General features: G+C 41.2%; 1 protein-coding gene across 1 annotated transcript in view; it reads left to right on the top strand.

Moving 5' to 3' along the window:
• Positions 1-22748, top strand: part of LOC146758570 (cytosolic carboxypeptidase 4-like) — a 101933-nt gene that overhangs the window by 3820 nt on the left and 75365 nt on the right. The window lies entirely within an intron of this gene.

The following is a 22748-nucleotide window of genomic DNA, read 5'->3' as shown; positions in this document are numbered from 1 at the left end:
GGGGGAAAGATGTAAGGATCTATTAAATGCTCGTATCTTTATGGAAATGTTTCCGTATAATGAAACTCCCTCCTTCTCCTATCTCCTTTACTCTGTTTCCTCCCACATGCTTCTGAAGAGATTCCAAGTCTTTCTGAGCTTATGAATATACCAGTTTCTTTTTGCATTCTTCAGAGCTGCCTTTACATTGCTCCTACCCACATCATCACTACAACCATTCATCTGGTTTCAGGTCAGGTTGTGCTGATCCGGTGCTGAAGAAACAGGGTAAAGACCTTAAGCAAATCTTGAGCTTATTTGGTCCTAATCTAATTCCTTTCTGTTGTGGTCTGGGCTTCAGCAGAGGGCAGCTTGGAGTGTTCTTAGCCTCTGGTCTGCGACTATGAGCATAGTTTTTTGTGTTCCTGTTCTCCCCAGGACATGAGTGTGTTGTAGTTTAGGCTGTTCAGGGGAGCTGGATGCTGCCCCCGAGTATTGGAAGCTTCTGCTGGCACCAAATGTTTCCTTGATTCTTCCAGACAGCAGAAGCAAAAATGAAAGATTGTGGCTTTCTGTTTTTCCTTTCACTCTGCTTAATTAAAGTTTCCAGCAGATGGAGGGCTGGAGGGAATGTCTGACCTTTTTTCTCCAGCTGTCAGGAGTGAGCATAGCAGAGGAAGGGTCCTCAGGAGGGACAGTGTGGCTTTTGGTGACACCTGGAATGAAGGGTACTGTCTGAGCTCATATCACACAGGAACGTGTGGAGCTTCCACTGTAGTTCAACCTGGTGATGAGTAGGAAAGTTTGGTGTGGGATAGGAGCAGAGGTCCAAGGACTTGGCTATGGCTCTGTAGCTAAGCATGAAGCCTGGGGAAGGGAGAGAACCATTCCATCATGCTCCAATTTAAATGCTGTGCTGTGGGGCCTCCCATGGCTCTGTTGCTCTTGCTTCTTCCCATGTGCTTTTTCAGTGGACTGAGGTGTTCCTGCACAGAAAGAAAAGCTTCTTTTCTTGGCCTAGAGTTTATTGGCAGCTTTTTGGAGATGACTTTTAGTTCCTTGCTGCATGTGGAAGCACATGCAGGTTTCTTTGTCCATTAATGTTCTACTTCATCTAGGTTTAAGTGCTGGATTAAACTCTGTTGTCATTCAAATCACTGCCACAAAGGGAAGCTCTTTTTCCAGGAAAAGGGTCTGTAGGCCATTATTGACTGAGTAGCTGTAAACAGGTCCATACTACTTACTTTTAGGTCTCTGTAGCACATTTCAGGAAGCCACTTATTTGCCTTGATATTTACAATCACGACTGAATGTGTCAAATCCACTGTTTATTTTGAATCATCACTCATTTCGAATCTTCATGCTTTGAAAGTGCATCTTCTGTACTACCCATCCATCCTTCTGTTATCTGGTATTAATCCCGCTCTAGTCTCGTTACCTCGGTATCTTTATATTTAAAAAAGGGTTGAATTCTTTTCTGTTGGCAGTTCTTTTGAAGCTCCTCACTCTCTCCCTCCTCCCCAGTCCTGTGTGCTGGGGTGTGCATAATGCTTCCCTGCCCGTCACAAAGATGAATGCCATCGCACGGTTACAAAGGATTTCTTCCAGCAGCCCAGCTGTGCCCCTTCCCCAGCTGACTCCCTGCTGCAGGCACAGCTCAGTGGAAGAGTGCTCATCCCAGCAGGATACCGTGCAATCACACTTCGAGAGCCTTGTGCAGCAACAAGACGATCAGGGCCTTGGTATTTGCTTTGGTTAATGTGATCTGAAAGTTGCATGCAGAGAATGTTCCTCTGTCACAGATATGATGGCAGTAATGTGATTATGCTCTGACTGTGTGTGGCTGAGCTAGGAAACAGCCTTCCCTTTCACTCCCTTTCACATCAGTCAGTACTATGAGGATTTATTCCTGTCTGTCAGTGATGGAGAGAGTTGAGTCCTGTTGCTGATGCTAAATGAAGGTAGTGGTGATGCAAGCATGTCTGTATGAGTAAGGCTGTCATCACATAAAAATAAAAATCACTACCCAATATCACATATAATTTGAGTTTGTTCAATCCAGAGAGTACTGATGAGCAGTTGTGTTCTGTGCGACTGTTCTCATGGAATCATTAAGGTTGGAAAAGAAGTCTGTCATCTGGTCCAACCGTCCGCCTACAACCAGTATTGCCCAGTAAACCGTGTCCTGAAGTACCACATCTCCATGTTTCTTTAAGGTCTCCAATGGATGGTGACTCCACCTCCCTGGGCAGCCTTTGCTCTGTCCTGAATAGCAGTCAGATGTAGGGTTTGTCAAATAAATTTCAGCTGATCTGGTAGTGGCTATATATTTTAATGTTAGACACTACTTTTTATTAAGTGCATCCTGTGTGTTGTCACACAGTAGTGTTTGACCACTGCTGGAAATGGGATGCTGCCTCTGATAGATGTATGGTCTGACCTGATATAGTTATTTGTGTGTTTTTTTTCTTCTTTACAAGTAAAAGTAGTCTTAATCTCCAAGAACGGTGCTATAAGATGGTCCAAAGTGACAGGCATTAAATTACTAAAGGGAAAGTGTCCTTGTAGGCTGATTATCTTGCGAAGGCTGTTCTGTGAAAACCCAAGGTATTGGTTGGTGTTCAGCTGACTGTTTTCTCTCATCCCTTTATCGTCTTTTTAAATTAAATCACGGATTAACAGGAAAGCTAGAGAAGGAATTCCATTCTACACAGCGGTGGAGAATCCATGAAGGAGCACAGCACTTTGATTAGGAAACTGCTGAGTTATACTGGGTGAGTGAGAGACCCGTGCTTTGTTCCTGGCTCTGCTGTTGATGAAGTATGTGACCTTGAGCATTTCCCCCTCCTTTTTTTTTCTTTCCCCTGAGTTTTCTTCCTGGGAGGATGAAATAATGACACACCACAACCTTCACACAGCTTGAAATGAGTGAAATATGTGTACCAGGAGCATTTTCTCTTCAATCTAGTTCTTCTGATTCATCCACTAAAACCAGGGTCAGGAAAGGAACTTGTAAAAGCTTATGACAGCACAAACAGTTCTGTTACAAAGAAATACCCAGCACTGTTGGCTGTTCACACTGTTCCACATAAGCTCATTACCACACAGTGGAGCAACAAGTTGCCTGTGCACCAACACTTCTCCATGCAGTTGTGTACCATCTTGTGACCTGCTTTTAGGCTGTCTTCTCTGTGCACATGCTACATACCCTTCTGTCAACAGCTTGTGTATGCAGCCATTCCTCAGTGTCTGCTCACACCTGCATATCTTCTGCACCCACGTACCTGGTGCTCCCATGTGTATGTTAGCAGTCACAACGTGGTAGTCAGCATTTTGTGGGGATTTTTTTGGCTGGACTTCTTCAGAGTCTGCAGTTTCATATAAATATTGCTATTTATTACCCCTGAATTTAGGGTTATTAATTATATCAGTATAACCTAATTTATATCACCATAAACAGCAATAATAAATAGTGCCAAATGCTAACGCGCAGTGCTTGCCAACCGTGCCCGTGTTTAATGAGTGCTTCCCCCCCACTTCCCAGAAGTATTAAATTAAAAATGATTCGGCCTTGCGATATGATTGATCAAACAAGAGGTGGAACTCCTAGATAAGTGCTTTTGTTTTAAAGAATATTTCATCTTCAGACTGCCCATGCACTGTCTATTATGAGCATCCACAGGTCTTGAACTGCCCAATCTCTCTCTTCCAAGTTCATGTCTCTCTCCTCCATTGCCACCTTCTTCCTTTTTCTTTACTCCCTTTCATGTTTCCTCTTTCTTCCCTTCTGTCTGCCCTTTTCTCGCTTTCCTTTCCCTACTGTTGAATCAAAGAAGCTTTTCAATGAGAGGAACTTGATGTGTTTTTGTAAATGAATTGAACCAATCAGTGGAGATGGGAGCCGGTGAGTCTATTTTGGTAAAGGAAGATTAATTTTTTTGGAAGCAGTGTGACTTCTTCGAAGGCATGGGGTAACCATAGTAGCTGTTAGGAAGAGGAAATCCTGATTTGCATTTTGGATTATAGCCATGGACTATTCTTTATCTGGTTTAAAAACACCCTGTTCCCTTCTGCACCTGCCTTCCCACAACACAGGCTGAGTAAGCTTTGCTGCTGCTTATAGGTAAGGCAGGTGAGCTGGGCTTTTTGTTTGTTTCTCTTTATTGATATTCACTCTCACTTTAGTCAGGCTGTTTGTTCCATCCTGTTTTACTTACAGGGCTTTGTTTATTGCGCCCTGGAATCCAGCAGAGAAAAGCTTTAACTCTGACAATTACAGAAATGGAGAGATAGAAACGTCCTCTGAAAGCCCTTTCAGAACACATTTCTATTGCATGCTCTCAGAAGGGAAACTATTAACTATTAATGTTTCCCACTTACTTTTTGAAACAAGGGCCTTTTTTTTTTTTCTTTTCTTTTTTTTTTGAAGGATACTTGTAGGAAGAACAGAAGCAAGCTAGTTCTTCTACCCAAAAGCATTATCTGTGTATATAACTTCTATTTCCTCCTATATTATTGTGCACTCTCCTGCACTGAGACATTTTGTTCTCCACGTAGTCAGAGGCAGAGCTGGACATAGACAGCAAACAAGCTAAGGGCCGCACTTGAGGACTCACTTGATGACCCAGAACTGCATCCTTGAGGATTAAATCTTGAAGTAGAGGCACACAAAGCCATGTGGCTGTAGACATCCCTCCTACTCTCCCTTCCCTTCTCTTGTTTGCTTCTCTCTGATCAGAGGGTTAAAGAGGAGTTGAATTCTCAGAATCTAGTCTTGCATATCTAAATGGATGCCATGCACTTTGCAAGCACAATTTAAGGGGTCTCTCCAGACTAGCTGATGTGTGATGCGTGCATTTCTTTAAGGATAGTGCCAACGGTAGTTGGGTAGATGCGTGTGGAAGAACATTTTTGCATAAGATTCAGTCCTTACTCATTTAGAATGGCTGTGCTCTGAGCTCTGTGTTATAAGGTGGTCTATTTGCAAGCGCTGACTCGGGACCTCAGAGCAGATGAAAATGCCATGTCTGAGGAATGCTTGTACTGCATCTGGAATGTGGCTCAGGGAAGTGCTATGAACTGTGGGTGAACTTTCTTTGAGTGCAGTAGATGGTTCTTATCTAAGTGCTGCTCTCTTGCCTCTGGTGTTGCCTCAGCTGTCCCCATAAAGAGGACAGTGATCTTGCACTGGTGGTGAGGCATAACTGGTGAAAATGTGCTTCTTGTTGGCCATCACGGTCTTCTCAGCAGGCCGTCCTGAGAATTTTGGGTGCTTGTTCTTTAGTTCTAGTGAAGAGGGTCTAAGACCACTTATACTTCTTCAAGGCAAGCAGCCTTATTGTTCCTGATAGTCTCAGCAGATTCCCTATAGCAGAAGCCCATGATTTGGAAGGTTAGATCTATAGGATGTGAGGTAATGGCCTCAATTTGCACCAGGGTAGGTTCAGGTTGGATATTAGGCAAAATTTCTTTTTAGAAGGAATGGTGGTGTGTTGGAACAGCTGCCCAGGGAGGTGGTGGAGTCACTGTCCCTTGAGGTGTGCAGGAACCGTGGAGATGTGGCGCTGAGGGATGTCACTGGGCATGGTGGGGATGGGCTGATAGCTTGGCTAAATGGTCTTTCCAACCTTAATGAGTCTATGATGCTATGAAATCTGGCTAGTACATGAACAACATAAGATAAAATATGGGTATGTGATTCTTTAAGTCTTTGCAGCTTCTCCCTTGGTGGACCCAGAACCAGAGTCTGATCCTCCACCAAACTCTTCTCAGTACATCAGTATGCTGTGGGAGATGACCCTATTTCAGACAAAGCCTTTGCCCTGTGCTAACATGGCAGTCCATCCTTGGCTCTCCTATGGTAAACCTCTGTTGGCACGCAGCTACACCCCAGGACTCCTGACAGCACTTCTAATGCAGTATTGTTTATTCCTTCCTTTATCAGCTGGAGCTGTTGGGCTCCCCTGAGTTATTAGATCTATTCGCTCATTGTCAGTGTTTCCTCCTTTGTAAATATGTCCCCATATGTCTCTGCTCCTGAGGAATATGCTTTCTTTTCTATTTACTGCTTTTCCCAGGCACCCACCTCCTCATTGCTCTATCCACCCAGTGGCCCAATAACAGCCACAGAGATAAATAAGCAACATAACTCTTCCTAGCTATTGTTGTTATTGTTGTTGTTGCCGCCCTGCATAGTAATACATATAATAACAAGGAAACAAATCTTATTACTAAAGTAATTACAATAAATAAAAAGCTGAGAAGGGAGATGAAGGAAGGGTCTGTCAGGGGAGTGATTGCAGTAGGGGTTTTTAAAATTTAATTTACTCGAGATGTTCTTTGCTGCTTTATTGATACCCTGCTGAGGGGGCTGCGACTAATTAGCAACCAGCTGTTGTTCTAACACACCCTCACCTAATTTATTGTTTCGTCAAGTCTCTAAAATAGGAGTCTGTCTGCTATCGTTGTCTGTGGGACTCGGCACCAGTCTCATGTCAGCAGTTGGTTTTATTGCTTGGTGCTTCTGTTTTCTGAAAGCTGAGTAGCTGAGACTTTGGGTGCTTTGCTGCCTTTCCTTTTATTTTCCAGCACTTTCCATGCGCTTTCAGGAGGTCGGGCAGGAGAATACGCTCAGTCTCTTGAATTATAAGAGCCTGTCCCAGAGTCCAGAGGCCTGTTATTATAACAGGCCAACACAATGCTAGATTCTGGTAAATTGCCCAGAGGGCTGTGCCACTGTTTGTATGCCTTGGTAGAGACCAAAAAAGACCTCATAGAGGAGGTCTGGCATAGATAGGGCCAAGGGTTTCTTAATATGTAATGTCTATGATCTTGTTCTCTTGCTTGTCAATATCCTATGGAAGTGCTGTACTATTGTTTGCCTTTGGAGAAAACAGTATCATGTCTAAACATCCACAAAAACGAATTAGTTAATGGTCATTTTAAGAACAGGGGGGACCAAATGCATTGTCTCTTGTTTCTTTGGTCTTCCAGTCCCAAAAGCACGCACAGTGTTTGCTCTGAAACAGTAAAGGTTCCCCCCATGAGGTGCCTGCAGCTCCCTCGATGCTTTCATACCCAATCTGTTCAGATTAGTCAAGGTCACTTGGGAATTTCACTGCACTTGAAGATTACTTGATATGAGCTCAGTGATATTAATGTCTTGGACTACTAAACAATTCAGCTTTAAGCCTCAGAAATTATTCCATTTTATATGGCTACTACCTTGTATTTTCAAGGTAGCATGAATATTAGATATGAACACGATGTTCCGTGGGCTCAGAAAGGAAATATTTTTGTTCAGCATTCATGTCTAGTCTCCTGACTGACAACGGGAGTTCATAATCAGATGTCTGCGCTCCTTTGACAGTTCTAAGAGCCAGGAGGCTGATGTACAAAGCTAGCTTTTAGTAAAGTTAATGAGTTGATTGAATTATATTCTTATTTGCATTAGTTTGAGTGTGTATGATTATCTTTTGTTTGTTATTATGCTCATTTAAGTCCATTTGGTAATATATTATTCCCATAGCAATTGTGCCTGTGCTAGGCTCTGTGCAGACAGGCAAGGACCAGCTTGTCTCTTGTTAGGAGCTGATCCAATACTGGCACAGCGTGCTTTAGAATTGGCAAGAACAAAGAGGATACTGGGGTGCTGGCTAATGGATCTGTTGTGAAGGCTAATCCATTTTCTCATGATGTACTTTATGGAGGTGGAAGCTTTTGTAGTTACTGCTTTCCTTCACTGTTTCTTCTTAGGATGGGGGGGAGAATCTCACTGCCGTGACTTCTTCAGCCACCCAGGGAAGATTTGTGAGGTTCAGTATCATCAGTGAAGGGACTGGAGAACGCTGTAAGATGAGGGATTTCTTTATGCTTTCTTGAAATTGTCAGGATGCACCTGCAAACCCTGAACCCAGTTCACCCCATAGTTAAACACTACAATGAGATGTCACACAGATACTAACGAACTTGGATTTTGCATCTGATTCCTGGTTGTGGTAGGCATGGAGTACCGACATAAATGCTGAATGTACTGGGTAGAAGCTCATGTCATGAGTGCAAGGGCTAGTTTTGATCACTTATCTCAAGACCAACTCATCTTACCCAAGTTAATGCCTTTTGGAAGCTACAGATTCAGACTTGGAGTTGTTATTCATGGGATGGGAAAAAAGTCCACAAAATGAAATTGTAAAAACTTCACTTTTATAGATGCAATGAAGAATGTCCAATACTTTACTGCAATATCCACACTACCTGGAAAGCTGAAATTGCCTGGGAATGAAGATTATTGTCTCTCATAATATACCTTCATATATTACTGTGTAATAAATCAAGCAGTATTTCTTTCACCCTGCAAACTGGACATCCCTGGAGTTCCAAGTGACATTTCAAATTTTATACGACCATTCAGTCCCTTTTAAGTATTAAAACACATCATTTTTTGTGATATATGCACAGAAGTTCTTTCTAAAAGCATATGAATAAAAAAACTTGGAGCTTAGTTATGCAAAGGTAGAGCTGCCTTACTGCGTGTTGGCTTTTAAATGTCTCTGTTTAGTTAGCTCGGTATTTTAGCTACTACTGTTCTTTAACATCTCTGTTTCTGTGTTTCTTTTCCGCTCTTCCCTGCCCTCTGTTTCATTTGAATAACAGATTCAATTGAATAACAGCTGGCAAAGTACAGTGGTAGGAGAGCAGATATGTGACTGCCTTGGGTTGGAGAAATGGGCTGGCAATTGGAAAATGGTGTTTTAAAAAATGGGACAAAGAGGCATAACAACAAAAATAAGCTTCATCTGGAAGCCTGTATTTTCAAAATTGCTTGTTCAAAAATGCACCCACAGAGGACCAGCTGAGGTTGAATAGTTCACCTGTGTACATGGTTCATATGATTGCACATGCAATTAGGGTAATTACACGGGCAAATTTTACCCCAGTAGTTTGAGCAAATTGTCACCTTAATTTCTGAAACCAGCTGCATGTCCCAGGGAAGCAGCAAGAGAATGAAAAACAGAAAATTAAGTTGATGCTGGAATGACAAAGAGTGGGAAATCAAAACCTCTCCTGTGACCTGAAAGACAGCACTGCTGGGAGTCAGGGAAAAAAAAGTCAGCCACACTTCTAATGCTGTAAAGCGTTGGAGTCTTAAAGGGATAGAAAAATGAAGAGCTTTTTGAAGTCATCTGGCCCAGAATTTGAGCTGGAGGAAACAATATGAAACAAAAAGAAGAGGGTGAGATGGGCAGCAAAGGGGGCTTCAGTAATGATGACCTTGTGTCTGTATGCACTGTAGAACTACGAAGTTGGTATTTGAACACACCCCAGCTCGGTGATGTTGTGATCCTGTTAGGAACCTTCAGATTAGCACGGTGATACTTCATTGCATGGGAATAGTGATTATTTTGGCATTAAGTTGCTGTAGAGATCTTGCTGTGTTCAGAGCTCAGCCACTCTTCCTTGTACTGTTAGAACTGGCTTGTAAATTCCACAGGTGGATGTGTCCCTGTACGAGGTGCTTAAATATTCCATTACATTCGATAGAGCCTCTTCTGCGTTGTTTGCTTGAGGAAGTAGAGCACAGTGAGGAAGTGGTAGTGGACAATACAGTCTAGATCCTAAACCACCTTTTGGGTCGCTTTGATTTGTCTCCAAAAATGATAAGTACTTAAGGTATAGTTATTATAGTTGAAGAAGTCCTATTACTCCTACTCCTGTAAAGTTATTATGCAGTGACAACGTTCTGGGTGAGTACAGGGGTTCTTTCTATGTATATCACATGGCATCTCAGATGGTAATGTTTCTTTATCTCCCATATCTCTAATTTTTCTCCCCTACATGTTCAGAAGCTCAGCTTTTGATTAAAAAAAATCTATCCTCCATTTAAGGGGCACCTGGTCCCACTGAGCACCATCTAAAGCAAAACTTGCTTCCCAGGTCTATCTCTGGTCTGTGACGTTTCTACCAGTAGATAACAATGATAACAGTAATGTAAACTTTGAGGAACATTTTGCATATTCATTGTCTGGTAGTTTAAAGGCTTTTGTATTTTTTTTTAATGTAATTTAAAATATACATTAAAATTTTAAATTATATTAAAAAAAAAAAAAAGATTTAAAAAAAAGTGTCTATTTTTCTGTCATCCCCCAAATGGTTATGACACATAAGAGGATGTAAAGTGCAGAGCAGCTGAACAATCATAAACTATTTTAATACCACTTAAAAATGAGAAGAAGCAGGAAAAGAGGTTTGGGTATTAATGAAGTTTATTGCACTCGTCTGTCACTTCTACAGAGCATGATTGGGGTTTTAAATCCTTGCTCCAGTGACGTGGAAAAAAACGTGGTGGTCTTTCATCCAAGTCCCTTATAGATGTTATTCTGTCACAGAAATCTCTAGTACCACATTTGAGCTCACGGTGAATTCTATGCTCCAGTGGATGTAATGTTAAGCAAAGCAGTTCTGGATTATATTTGTGGTAGCAGAGCTGTAAAGCAGAGCCTGAAAGTGAAGTCAAGAGTTATAGGAGATTATGGCTGTTACATTTTATTTGAACTTTTTTAGGTGATTCAAGGTAAGCTCCTTGGATTTAGGCTGAGATATCTGGGGAGTCAAGGCTGGAAAGACAGGCCATACTCTGTGGGTTAAACCATTTGCAAGGAATACCCAAACCTCTTTCTAGTTGACCTGTTTAGTGTCTCACTATAAACATATATTAACATTCAGTGTAGAAAGCTCACTGCTGAAGGCAGCAGAGGGGTGACTGTTCCCCACCCCCTCCAAAACATGTCAGGGAAGAAAGCTTGCTTTGGAAGACCTCCATGCCTGGGTGATGCATTGCATGTTTTTGTGTGTGTGCTAGTTTTCAAGTGAAGAGCATCAAAGAACTGCACTAACTGAATTAGCTGTAATTTGTCTCTTTCTGTGATGTGCAGGTGAGGGCACCCTTGAACTGTTCTAGTTCTCTGTCTATCTTTAGACTGATTCGAGCAGCACAGGATCTCATCAAGCATGTAGTCTGTTCAGAGGCAGTGGCTTTGAGCCTCCCAACTCATAATACTAATACAACTGGGAATCTAAATAAAAAGGAGAATGTTAAGAAAAAGTCTCTGTTGCTGTAAGCAGAAATAATCAGAATCAAGTCTATCTTTCCATTATGTGGTTTCTTACAGAAACAAAAGCCCAGCTCGGGGCTGTTACTTATAATGAACTGGTTTGGCCAGTGTTCGTGCCTTTCCCTTTTTTTTGTTGCCATGTGTCAATTCTGACTGTGTGTACTGCTATGACAGCAATTTATTTCTTATATCTTTTGTCCCAAAGGGTGTCAAAGAGCCATAACAAAACTGTATGTACTTTAATGTCAGGCATTGCTTAGTGTGCTACCTTTGGGCTGCTACAGAGTAGTTCTTTATAACCTCTGAACCTGTTGCCTATGAATACAGGACGTTGCTGGATTTAAGCCATCGGGCAAAAGTCACAGCAACTGGGTGTGCAGCAGTTATTGTGAGCTACAGAGTGACTGAAAGAAATCCCTTAGATGCAATCAGACAGTGTCCGTATTCTGTTTTTGTTTTCCCCCAGCATTTTATCCATCTTTGAGAAACACCTGGCAGCTCTGAAACCACAATTGTACTTGCATGATCTCAAGTGGAATGGCTGGTCCCTAAACAGCATGTGTCTACCAAGCACTATGTCTCCACAAACTACCTGCAGGGCATGGTTTCTTGCTTAAGCCTGATGTGAGCTTAAATAAGGAGTTTGCTTTGAGGTTTGCCAAGAAGCGTTCTTTGTGTGTAAATGTGTATGCAGCCATAGAGTAATGGAGACCATTTTGACACAGGCTATCAGGATTGAAAGGCTGCAGTTTTGCTTGGAGGTTACGTATACGTTTTTATATGCAATTAGTTAAGTTGGGGTTTAGGCATTTAAATGGCCATTTGTGCTCTCACTTTTGAATATTATGCTCATCCTTTGGGAATGAGCTTGTGCAAATTAGGCATGAAAATAAGCATACGTTTTGTGTGCTGTACTGTCAGCATTTTGCTGTATTTGGTAATAAACTCGTATTGATTTATCAGGTTTTTTTTTCCCTCTCTTGATATTTCTGCTGTAATCTGAAGAATGTGAGCTGGTGGCTACAAAGCAGCAGTACAGCAGTGTTTTCCTTTTCCTAGTGACTGACTCCTTTAATTGTTCCTGTAGCATAAGCTCATATTTCCATCTAACTCTTATTTAGGATACTCTCATGGTGAGTTGGAATTCATCCCTGCTTTGCCTTGTGGTTGAGTAGTGACCAAGACTTGCCCCTAGCTGATTTATCCTTCTTTTATCTTCTTTCCCTTCATACCCACACAAAAAAAGTCTGTCTGTGTACCGAACTGTGAAATACATGGGAATACAGAATTGATATTGTTGGTTCAGAGCTCCATCCTGGAAGCTTCAGAGAAAAAACTGCTTACAGGGGGATGAAGGCCTTTGAAGGGCTTATTAGTGACTTGGCCTATGGGCTTCCTGGGGGCTTGCTAGACTCTGCTGTATCACAACTTTAATGTCTCCACATAAAGTTATCTACTGTGAATACTTAATAAGGGGGATGAAAAGATCAGATCAGTTGATGAAAAGAACAGTTCGAGCTGATGCTAAGTTGCTGCCCCAAAACCTTGAGGATACTGAAATTTGCAATGAAATTTGGAACCTTTGAGTCAGCTGACTTATGATCCATTGTAGCATAATAATATACACTGTTGTTTAGTATACCTTCCATGATTCTACTGTTAGAGTAGGCATCAAGACATGAGAGCAGCATTGTGAGTGCCACAAAGGGTAAGAATTTTGTCAGTTAATGTTCATTGAGGAAGAAATTAATCTTTGGTTCTTTCACATTAATAATCCTATTAAGGGTTGGCTTAATGAAGTTTTACTGACTAATTTTCGAGCTGTAATTTGCCTGTGATTCTTTTGAAAATTTTTTAATGAAATGGAAATTTACATAGACTGCACAACAATAACCTAATGAAGTGGCAAATCATATTTTAAAATCACTTGTGATTCCAAATGGCATCTTAATTCTTGGAATTGAAGACCATTCACACTGAGAGGTTCTGAATCATTGAAAGTAAGATGGAGCTTTTTCTAACCCAGGAAATGCTAACGAGTACAAAATGAGTCTGTGAAATGGTTCATGCAAGCTTGGACCAGTTCTGTGTGTTGCTGAAAGAAAATGAAATAGAGAAGATCTGAAAGGAAGCCCTCATCTTCTTGAATGAATGCTATGGAGAGTCTGTGCTTGGGTAGCACAAACATGATACTGTCAGTGAATGCAGCCAGTACCGAGATGGGGCTGCATTCCTACAGACTAATGGCAAAAGAGCCTGGATGGATCATGGTCTGATTGTCATCTCTTAACACTTGAGAGGGAGCGCAAAGAGTGATGAATGTATGTGAGTGTTACAGAGAGCAGAGCTGAGGCCCCAGCAGTGGCTCCAGTCTCCTCTTATGTTTTCACAAATCACCTGGGAACTGACTCAGTGAAATTTTTCATTATAGAGTGATTTCTGATTACTGTAGGTAGCCCAAAACAGGGCCTACTGGGTAATCTCTAGAGGCTTTCCTGGGTGTTTTAACTCCATTCCTTGCCCTTGAAGAGCTGAGATATGCCTCCATTAAGCAGCCGAGTTCAGGAGCTTATCTGCATTGCTTTAAGCTTTCTAGTTTCGCATCAGCCCATTAGAGAACCTCTTTCCTGGGTTGGAAAGGAGAAGGAATTCTTTAGATCTGCCAGTATTTTTCTAATACCTGATGCTCATAGGCTGCTCTTTTTACACTTTAAAATGTCACATTGGATTCCTGATGGAACTGGAGATTTTTATCTTCCTCTTTTCTGCCAGACCTGACATTTTTCTGGTTTTCTTCTACACTGAAGGCTTAATTTCTCACATGTGTGAGACAGAGTGAAAATTAAACAAACAAGCTGGCAGATAGATAGAATGGTTCTTCATGTCTGGAAAGCTGCAATGAGCTGTGACTTAGGAATTACAATGCTTCATATTCAAACTTTTCTTTTTGATGCATTGGGGTGGCACAAGAGCTGACAGTGACATATGGAGAAGGCCCTGTTAGGAGGATTGAGGCTGTTATGTGATAAATGACACAGTATGTCAAAGGACTTCTATTATCCATCATGCTGGCTTCCTCTGAACACGGTCTCATTGAAAAGAGAAGTAGCTGCACGTACAACTGGGGGATGCTGTAATAGGGTCAGTGGTATGCTCCAGAGAAAATAAGAAAGCTGGCAAGTACATGTTTGCGTGGGAATTGATGACTCTGGAGCTTTGAGTTCAGAATTTTCAAGTCAAATTTAATTCAAATATCTGAGGTATCCCCACTGTACATTTGTGTCAAGGATGAGCCCTACCTTCAAAAGAAGCTTTCTCAAAGCTCGCTCACGTATTCAGAAGGCTTCAAAAACCCACCAAGTTTTCAGTGTTGAGAAGCTAAGCTTTCTTAGGAAAAAAAAAGAAAGCTATTTATTATCAAGTTCTGGACTGATGGCATGATTCTGGCTGCTAATAAATCCCCAGAGTTCTCTTATTGCGTTTTTTTAACCTCTGTTGACTGCTTTGACTCTGAAATGCAGTGGAGTAAAAGTTGTGATCTGCGCTTTCCTATATGCAGGAGACATGTAAGTACTGTTGCCCTTATAAATACAAGGGATAAAAAGTACTGCTGACGGAACAAGACTTTGTCTCTCGTGACCTGATACAGAAATATCCTCTGTAAGGCGCCTTCCACCCTTCTTGACCATACAAGTTAAGAATCAGAGCAGGCTTTCACAGCTCTGTGCCTCACACTGGTGGAGAGTCTGTCAACATTTTCCTCTCTCTCATCACCCTTAACCCAACAGTGCCTCCTTGTTTGTATAATCTATGTCAGAATGACGCACGAACTGGGGGCTGTTCAAGAGAAGCGAGGAATGTATGGCACGGCACAGGCACTCATCCTTTTCAACCTCCTTTAGACCATCTCTTTTTGCAGTACCCATAATAGCTGTTTTTTTCCCTGCTTGATTAATGGACCCTCAATAGCTATGTAGTCTATAAACCCAGACAAGACAAGTAGCCTGTCTCTTTTGATCCCTGCACCCTAATAGCCTGATTTTGACTCCGCTTAAGTGGTGTTTATGTGCCCACATGAGCGGTAGTAATTGGTGCAGAATATCAAATGTCACTATTTGACATTTCATTCGTAACAGTAGTATTTAAAGTAAAGGCTTTAACTTGATGATTCATCAGTAGCCAGTGTCAAATGATCTGGGACGGTCGGTATTTTAAAAGTGTCAATCAACAGATGGATCACTCTGGAGATAATTTAATCAGAGCCCATCAGTGAACTGGCCTTAAAAAACAATCCTTCAGGATTATTGTCACAGCCGTATTGTTTAGAAGATGAGAGCGGTGCTTCCTTGGGAGCAGGCTTGGTAGCAGAGTGGCTCCTTCCATAGCTCCTCTAACAAGCCTGTTTCCTGAGAGGATGGAGTTGCAACTTCCTCAGTTGACTCTGCCCTGTAGTTAAATACAGGACTTCAGGCTCTGTTGCTGTTGAGCTGAAAGCTCTGCTTCTTCAGAACAAAATCTGCAAAACACAAACCAGCCTAAATATATAGATAACTTCACCCCCTCCAACTCCTAGCACTGCTGTGCTCTGTTTTATTTGACAGTACAGCTTTTTCTTCACCAACTCTTCATGTGATGAGACGCTTATTTCAGCTGTTGACCCCTATCAGTGACCCCTCACTGGGAGATCAGGTGTAGAGAACCGGGCTATTATCTACCTTCCACTCCTGTGTTTCTAATCAAAGCAGCCGATTTTGCTAATGCATACAGCTGAAGTCACAGTGAGGAAGACCTGGCTGAGTACAGAGAAAAGAAGTGCTTGGAATGGTAGAGCAAGGGGTAAGAAATCCTAAGAGTAAGAAAAATCAAGCTGGGAGAAAAGATGAACAAGCAAAGCAGGGAGAAATGTTAAATTCAGTTTCATATAGAATGTACAGCCATGGCAATCAGTTCGTGGAGTGAGGCAGAGCATCACCCTCCATGCACCTGTCCATCCATGTTCCTTTAGCTTTCATACTCACTGAGGTGTCAGCAGCACGCAAGCGTTGTATTAGATTTTCAGTTTATATATTTAAGATAAAGCAGGTTAAAAAAATGAAATCCAGAGCGGATCTGAGAGGGTTTAGTCCAGGTGAAACACATACTGTGCTCTTCTGACCCAGGCATTGAATTCTTTGACATCTCAGATGCACAGAGTTCTGAGCCCCAGTGCATTGGGTTCACAGAAGAGGAGATGGCAGGACTGTCACTTAGCATCTTCTGTTTCAGAACTTACGGTCCGTGCTACTACTGGCAATCACTGTTTACGGTTATTACCTGTAACCAGGTAAACCTTGTTAGAAAGGGCAGTGATGCTTGATAATGTATCAGGCATTGCTGCTGTTCCCTTCCTTGCAGTATTAGCATTGGTTCAATCATTTGAAACTCAGTTCCTTTTCACCATGATGTAGAGCTGTTACTGTTGTCACGTTTGAATGTTTTAACTGCACTTCAGTAATAGGCGAGTGATCCCAGTATCTTATAACCTGGCAGAGCAGGTTGTCAAAGGTTTACAATCAGAAATGATTGGCTGGCAGCCCAGGCTGGAAACTGACACTGCCTTTATCTGCCATGGTCTTTGATTTTCATTTTTTTTTTTTCTGGTTTAAAGGTCCTGTAGTCTGTAATTGCTTTTTTTGGGCTGATAAGGTTGTATTGTTAGCCATGAATTTGAGACCAGCTGTTGTCTTCAGTAGTTGGATGTTTCACTGCCTGAGTTATAATTATAGTCCATAAATTGTGTTAGAATACTTGGTAGCAAGGAGCATACTGAAAATGAGATTCTTTTCAATATTTGTGTCACTTTGCAGAAGACAGAGAAAGAAGTATTGTCAAAGGACAAGTGTGTGCTGTTTTTCTTATCTTTCTGGGGCTTTGAGGTGAACGAGAGTTTGTCTGGCATTTTCTCTTGGATTGTACTCGGATAAGCATGTGGCACTACTTGGATTTACAGCATGAACTTTAAGCCAGAACCACCATGCTGCAGAAACTTCACAGCCATAGGAGTGCAGTGTGAATATCTTTTCCACTGAAAGACCCGATTCCTTGTTTGTAACCCTGCAGTGAAGCTGATGGAAGAAGCTCTAAGCAAAGTGCTGGCTCTCTATGTGTAAACAAAACAGCACTGAGAAATCCCCCAAGGTCCAAGCTGTTGGTTTTTCTTATGATTTATACCTTCTCAGTTATGTGAATAGAAACGTAAATATTTACCCTATCTTTGATTGTTTTCTTCACTATCTCAGCATACATTTTCTTTCCTTGAGGTGCCCCCAAAGGGAGTGAAATCCCAATTTCTTTGCAGTTCAGAGTCTCTTTTATTTTTGTCTTTTATTTCTTAGCAGAAGTCTTTCTTTCTGTTTGCACTTCAGCTTCTGCCCTTTGTGTGCTGCTTTCCTGCTCTTCCTTTTTTACTCATTTTTTGTTTTGCTAATCCACTGAGATTATTGAAGCATCACATGTCGTTACTGGTAGGTACTGTCCAGAACTCTTTCCAACCCTTTACTTTGTTCTTTGCCAAATATAGCTCGATATTGGCCTATGGTCACAGTTTTATCTCTATGGAATCCATCCATGCTGTCAACTATAGAATCTCTGTCCTAGTAGTTCTTTAATATTTGGAAAATAATTCATCTTCATTCCTATTCAATGCAATGGACTGTATCGTATTTCTTGAGTAGCTTTGTTCCCCATTGGCCTATTCTGTTACAATATTTTCCCTATTACTTATGTAGGACTGTTTTATATTAAATAATAGAGAGCGTTAAGTGGTTTTGTTATTAGTGTTCAGAAATCGTTAGTGTAGCTTATGCTCTCCTCAGACCCGAGTTTAGAAGATATAATCTGTAGTTTTCATTGCTGTGGCAGTTTCCCTTCATCAGCAAGGAAAAAACAAGTGGTGCTTGTAAATTCTCTGTCTAATAATTCAGTGATTACGATATTAGTAACATGTTGTGCAAAACAGGTGGTGGTGGGAGGAAGAACTAGAAGAGAAGAGAAACTGTCAGTCTTGAAAACGGCAGTAGATTTCTTTGTTTCTCCTCCTTGAAACTCATTTGGTTAAGTGAAGTGGGATTGGGTTTGATCGCTTGTTTGAAAAATCACGTTAAATAATCCATTTATCTGCGGGATGTGTGGAAAGGCCTCTGGATTCCATGACTTACTGTAAAGAGCTGTGGGGTTTCACTCTTGGCAACTGCATTTGATGCCACTCATCCCAAATAGGTAAAACGTACCTCAGTGGGGTAGGAAAAGATCTTGATATCATTTAAAAGCCACACTGTGGGGTTTATTTAGATAAAATTAACCAGTATATGCCTTTTTTTTTTCCCCTCTTTCTTTCTATTTTTTCTTCCAGTCGTGCGATATGAATAAAACATTTGCCTGTGTGGAGCTGATTGTAACGCAGTGTTCCTATTGCTTCCAGTAGGGATTTGAGAAGGAAGTTGCTTTTCATATACAGTCCTATCTGGTGGTTAAAAAGATAAACGTCTGGTAGGGAAGATGAATTGTTTCCATATATTTTTCGGTTATATTTCTTAATGGGGCACATTTAAGAAAGAGATGATTGTGTTTATGTAGAATGATGTGTGTCCTATCTGTGGTACATCCAGGTGTTTGAAGGTCATTGATGGATCAACCCCCTAAATGTGAGGCTTCTCTTTGAGCAATGCTTTTCACAGTCCATAAGCGTTTCTTCACTGTGGCTTTGAAGTGTACTGAAGATGGTTATTGTTGTTGGAAAGAAGGCATCTTTTCTTTAAAAACGTACAATGTAAGGGAAGTTGAAAGGAAGGTAGAAAAGCACAGTGAGGAATTGACAGGCAGCTCTATCTATCACATGACAGTTGTACTCTAACAGGACAAAAGTTGACATTTGCTACAGTCATATTCAATAGGCGACACTGAGTGTCAATATGGAGCTCTGGGCAGTCGTTATAATGGCTATGAGTGGTAAGGGAGAATGACATTTTTGATCTGTTTACTGAGATCATCTTATATCCAGAAACTGAAGGAATAAGAATCTCTACGACTTGGCTCTAAGTAATTTATTTTCATTTGCTCCTCTTATTAATAGAAATCACTTCTTTTAACATGCACCATAATGCATTGAATGACAACAGTGATATCTTTGGCAGATTCTGAGCCTACAAATGTACTGGAAATGCGTGTTCTGCTGGAAAATCAGACAAAATAGGAAGATACTGAGTTGGTGAACTTTCTTGTTTGTGTTGTTACAGGAAATGATTAAGGAAAACCAACTGATGGCCTTTTGAGTCGCATTCTGTGAAGCATCTCTAGTGCCATCAGCATGATGGGGAAATTAGTCAATAAAGGGGCAGTGGCTTATGGTTGCATTCTGCTTCCCCTGCATTCTGCTGTAGATCTACCATTGCTCTGCTGTAGTAAGTGAAATTAGTTTGCAGGCTGGTAGCGTTACTGGTAGTGTAACCCAATTGTGGTGTGTAAATTCCCCCATTTCCTTTTTTATCTTCCTTAAGAAACTGTAAACTTTATTTGTCAACCAGTCAGAATCTCTCAGTGAAACATCTGGCTGAAACAACTGCTAGCAGATAAAACAAAAACTTCATCACTGCTAAAAACAAGTAGCAAATGTTGTGTATGTGAGGATAGTGATGATAAGGGACCATTTCCTTTGGGAACAACAGAAATGAGGGATGTACCGATGCTTTCTTGCCATTCCAACTTTTGCTAGGACCTGATGTGTACACAAGTGTGCTCTGTTAGAGGATATTAGAGGATATATATTTGCTGTTCAGGAAACCTTCTCTGATAATCTGGCTTAGCCCAAGCCTGGGGTGAGTTTCCCTGCTCCATTTTTTGTTTGTGCTGATGCTTTTTTGACTCAGGGTAAATGGCAGATGAACTGACCCTTCCACTCTATGGCACTATGGTTTTGGTTGTGCATGAGTCATCTACTGGTATTCAGTACTTGGTGGGATGTGACCAGAGTCCTTCCTTACAGTGCTAGCTGATTTTTAGCCCAGGTTAAGTATCCATTAAAATGTAGCCCATGATCTCATGCATAAATGCAAGGCACATCTTCTCCAAATGTAGTGTGGATATTTTCTGTGTGGACATTCTGAGTGTAGTTTGAAACATAGATAAGTGATCAGGTTAATGGAGCAGCAAAGGGATATTTGCAGTTGCAAGCAGAGAGCTAGATAATAATAATAAATCAGTAAGAAACTAAAATTCAAACATCTCTCTTCTTTGATTGCCATTAAGGGATTGTGGCCATTCAATCAGTGGATATACTTTGCATTTGATGAAATCCTGGGATGTGCGTGTAAATAATACTTTGAAAACGTAGTTGACTAAACTACAACTTAAAAGACACATGATTTGACTGTACTGATTTCTATTATTCCTTTGTTCAAATGGCATCTCCCATATTACTGCTGCAGCAAAGCTCTCTCTTCAGAGAGCTTGTCAGTGGTATCATTGCTTCGAGTGCCTCAAGGGTTCTTCTCCTTGCTCTTCCCTTTGCCAACTTTCAGTCACATCTATGACCTCAGCAGGAATGTTATTTGAAGCAATGGCAGTGCTTCAGTTCTTCTAACAACCCTCTGCTAAATCATTTCCCTGAACTCAAAATGGCAATGCATCTGAACCACCGATGGACTTAGTGAAGGGAAAGTATGGGAGAGTTGGGAAGGGCTCAGCCAGATGCCACAGTGAAGCAAAGCTATTGAATATGTGATCATGCAAAAGTATCTTAGCTTCTTCCACCTTTGCCAGCATCTTCAGATGGAATTATCTTAGACGTAAGCTAGATGAAGGAGGTGCATGCACCCTAAAGGGTATATTCAGAAGTATTTCTCATCAAGTATGACATAATATTGAGGAAGAAGACATAAGTCTGTACTTTTGCATGTAACTGTCAGGCTGTTAATTTGTCCCTAGTATCTGTGAACCATCCAACACAGCTACTCTTTTAGACAGCAATCAGTACTCAATGCCACATAGACAGGAAAACCCTAACAGATAAACAAGAGAAAAGGGCACCTGCTTGTTCTGTAATCATTGGAAACTTGCTCAAAGTTGGAGTCATGAGGATTTCCTCTGAGATGTGTCTACTCTGAAATTCAGCTATTATCTTTCTGTTTGAAACCATTATGCTTAGGAGGTCACCTCATCACCTCTTCCAGTGGCGTAAAACCACGTTCTTGTGATATCTTCCAAGCAAGTCCTATTCACCTGACTGAGCTGGGAAGCGCTAGAATGAAATAATGCTCAGCAATTTTGAACCATTCCAACACCCACAAAATTTGTGTTTTCCTAACGTTTGCACACAATTGCAGTTACTGCCTTTTTTGCGAGGCAGCAGCTGGGGGCTGAGAGCAGGCAGCTGCAGCCTGCCACAGCCACCGCTGGAGTGCCTGCACATATAAAAATGATGGAACATCCAGCCCCGCAGTTCCTTAATTGCAGCTGGGATTTTGCAGCTGTGGAGTCATACCATGAGAAATACATTCAGTGCTGCCATTCAATGAGCATAATTTTGGGGCCAACAGATTTGCTGTGTGAGAAACGAGCTCTATAAGGCCTAGTTCTTCCTCTTTCTTTTTACCTTGTTGCTATCTCTGTTAGCTTTCTGTTCCTGGTATTTTGCAGCACTCAGGGCTAGAGATAAGCGTCTATCACGCTATCCACCACTAAGGAACTGCTGCTCAGACTGTGAGGAGGTTAAAAAAGTGTTACACCTTAAGAAGAATTAAAGATATTTAGCATTTCACAGCACTATATAGCACTATTAATTATATATATTTGGAATTAAGTTGTTCAAGAAAGGTGGAAGGCTGAAGTTTTTTTCTAGGTCTTCTGCTTCAGGCAATCAATGACTTTGCTTACAAATACACTATAAAGATAAGAAGCTGAGAAAGCACTAATTTACCTAAATTCAAACAGTAACAGCTGAACTACGTTGTTTATATATATAGGAGAAAGATAACTTAGATCTTAAGGTCTTTCCTTTGTTGGTGTTTATTCCTCAGTGTTTTTACAGCCACGGTCAAAATAATTTGCAACATTTATTCCAGTTGATCAGAATGGCCTACTTGAATTTGCACATTGATTTTTGTAGAGGATATTTCTATGAGCTTATCGGTATTGATTAAATGTTATGCAGCTGAGTCTTTAATCTCTCCTGGGTCTGAGAGGGGCGGGATAGCTCAAAGTACAAGGAGTCCTGGAGAAATTCAGAAAAGAAAAACACTATCAGATAACATCAGAAATATTCCAGAGCCTCGTTAGCCTTCCTGCCTCTATTTATGATTCTAAGCACATGGCGTGTTTCTGTTTCAAATCCATCTTCAAACAGAGAATTTTATTCCCCTGTACTTCCCTTCCATGTCATTCTGTGGATAGAAATGCTATGGATGCCCTCCACTGAAAAATATGGTTGGAAGTTGCGTCTAAGGTTGTTTCTTTGCAGTGATGAAATATTGGTCTTTAGAAGGCAGTTTTGAAGCTCTTTTGGTTTAAAGTTGGTGCTTAGCACAATTTCTCCTTCGTGGCATAAGTAGTATTGCCCTGTATGATGCACTTAGCAATAAATCAGTACTGTTATTCACCTGTTAGGTCTGGAAGGTCCATCAAGAA

The sequence above is a fragment of the Coturnix japonica genome, chromosome 13 (assembly GCF_054131305.1).
Source record: "Coturnix japonica strain WE chromosome 13, WE-NBRP24, whole genome shotgun sequence".
NCBI classification, from domain to species: Eukaryota; Metazoa; Chordata; class Aves; order Galliformes; family Phasianidae; genus Coturnix; species Coturnix japonica.
This window is presented reverse-complemented; position numbering and strand designations above follow the sequence as displayed.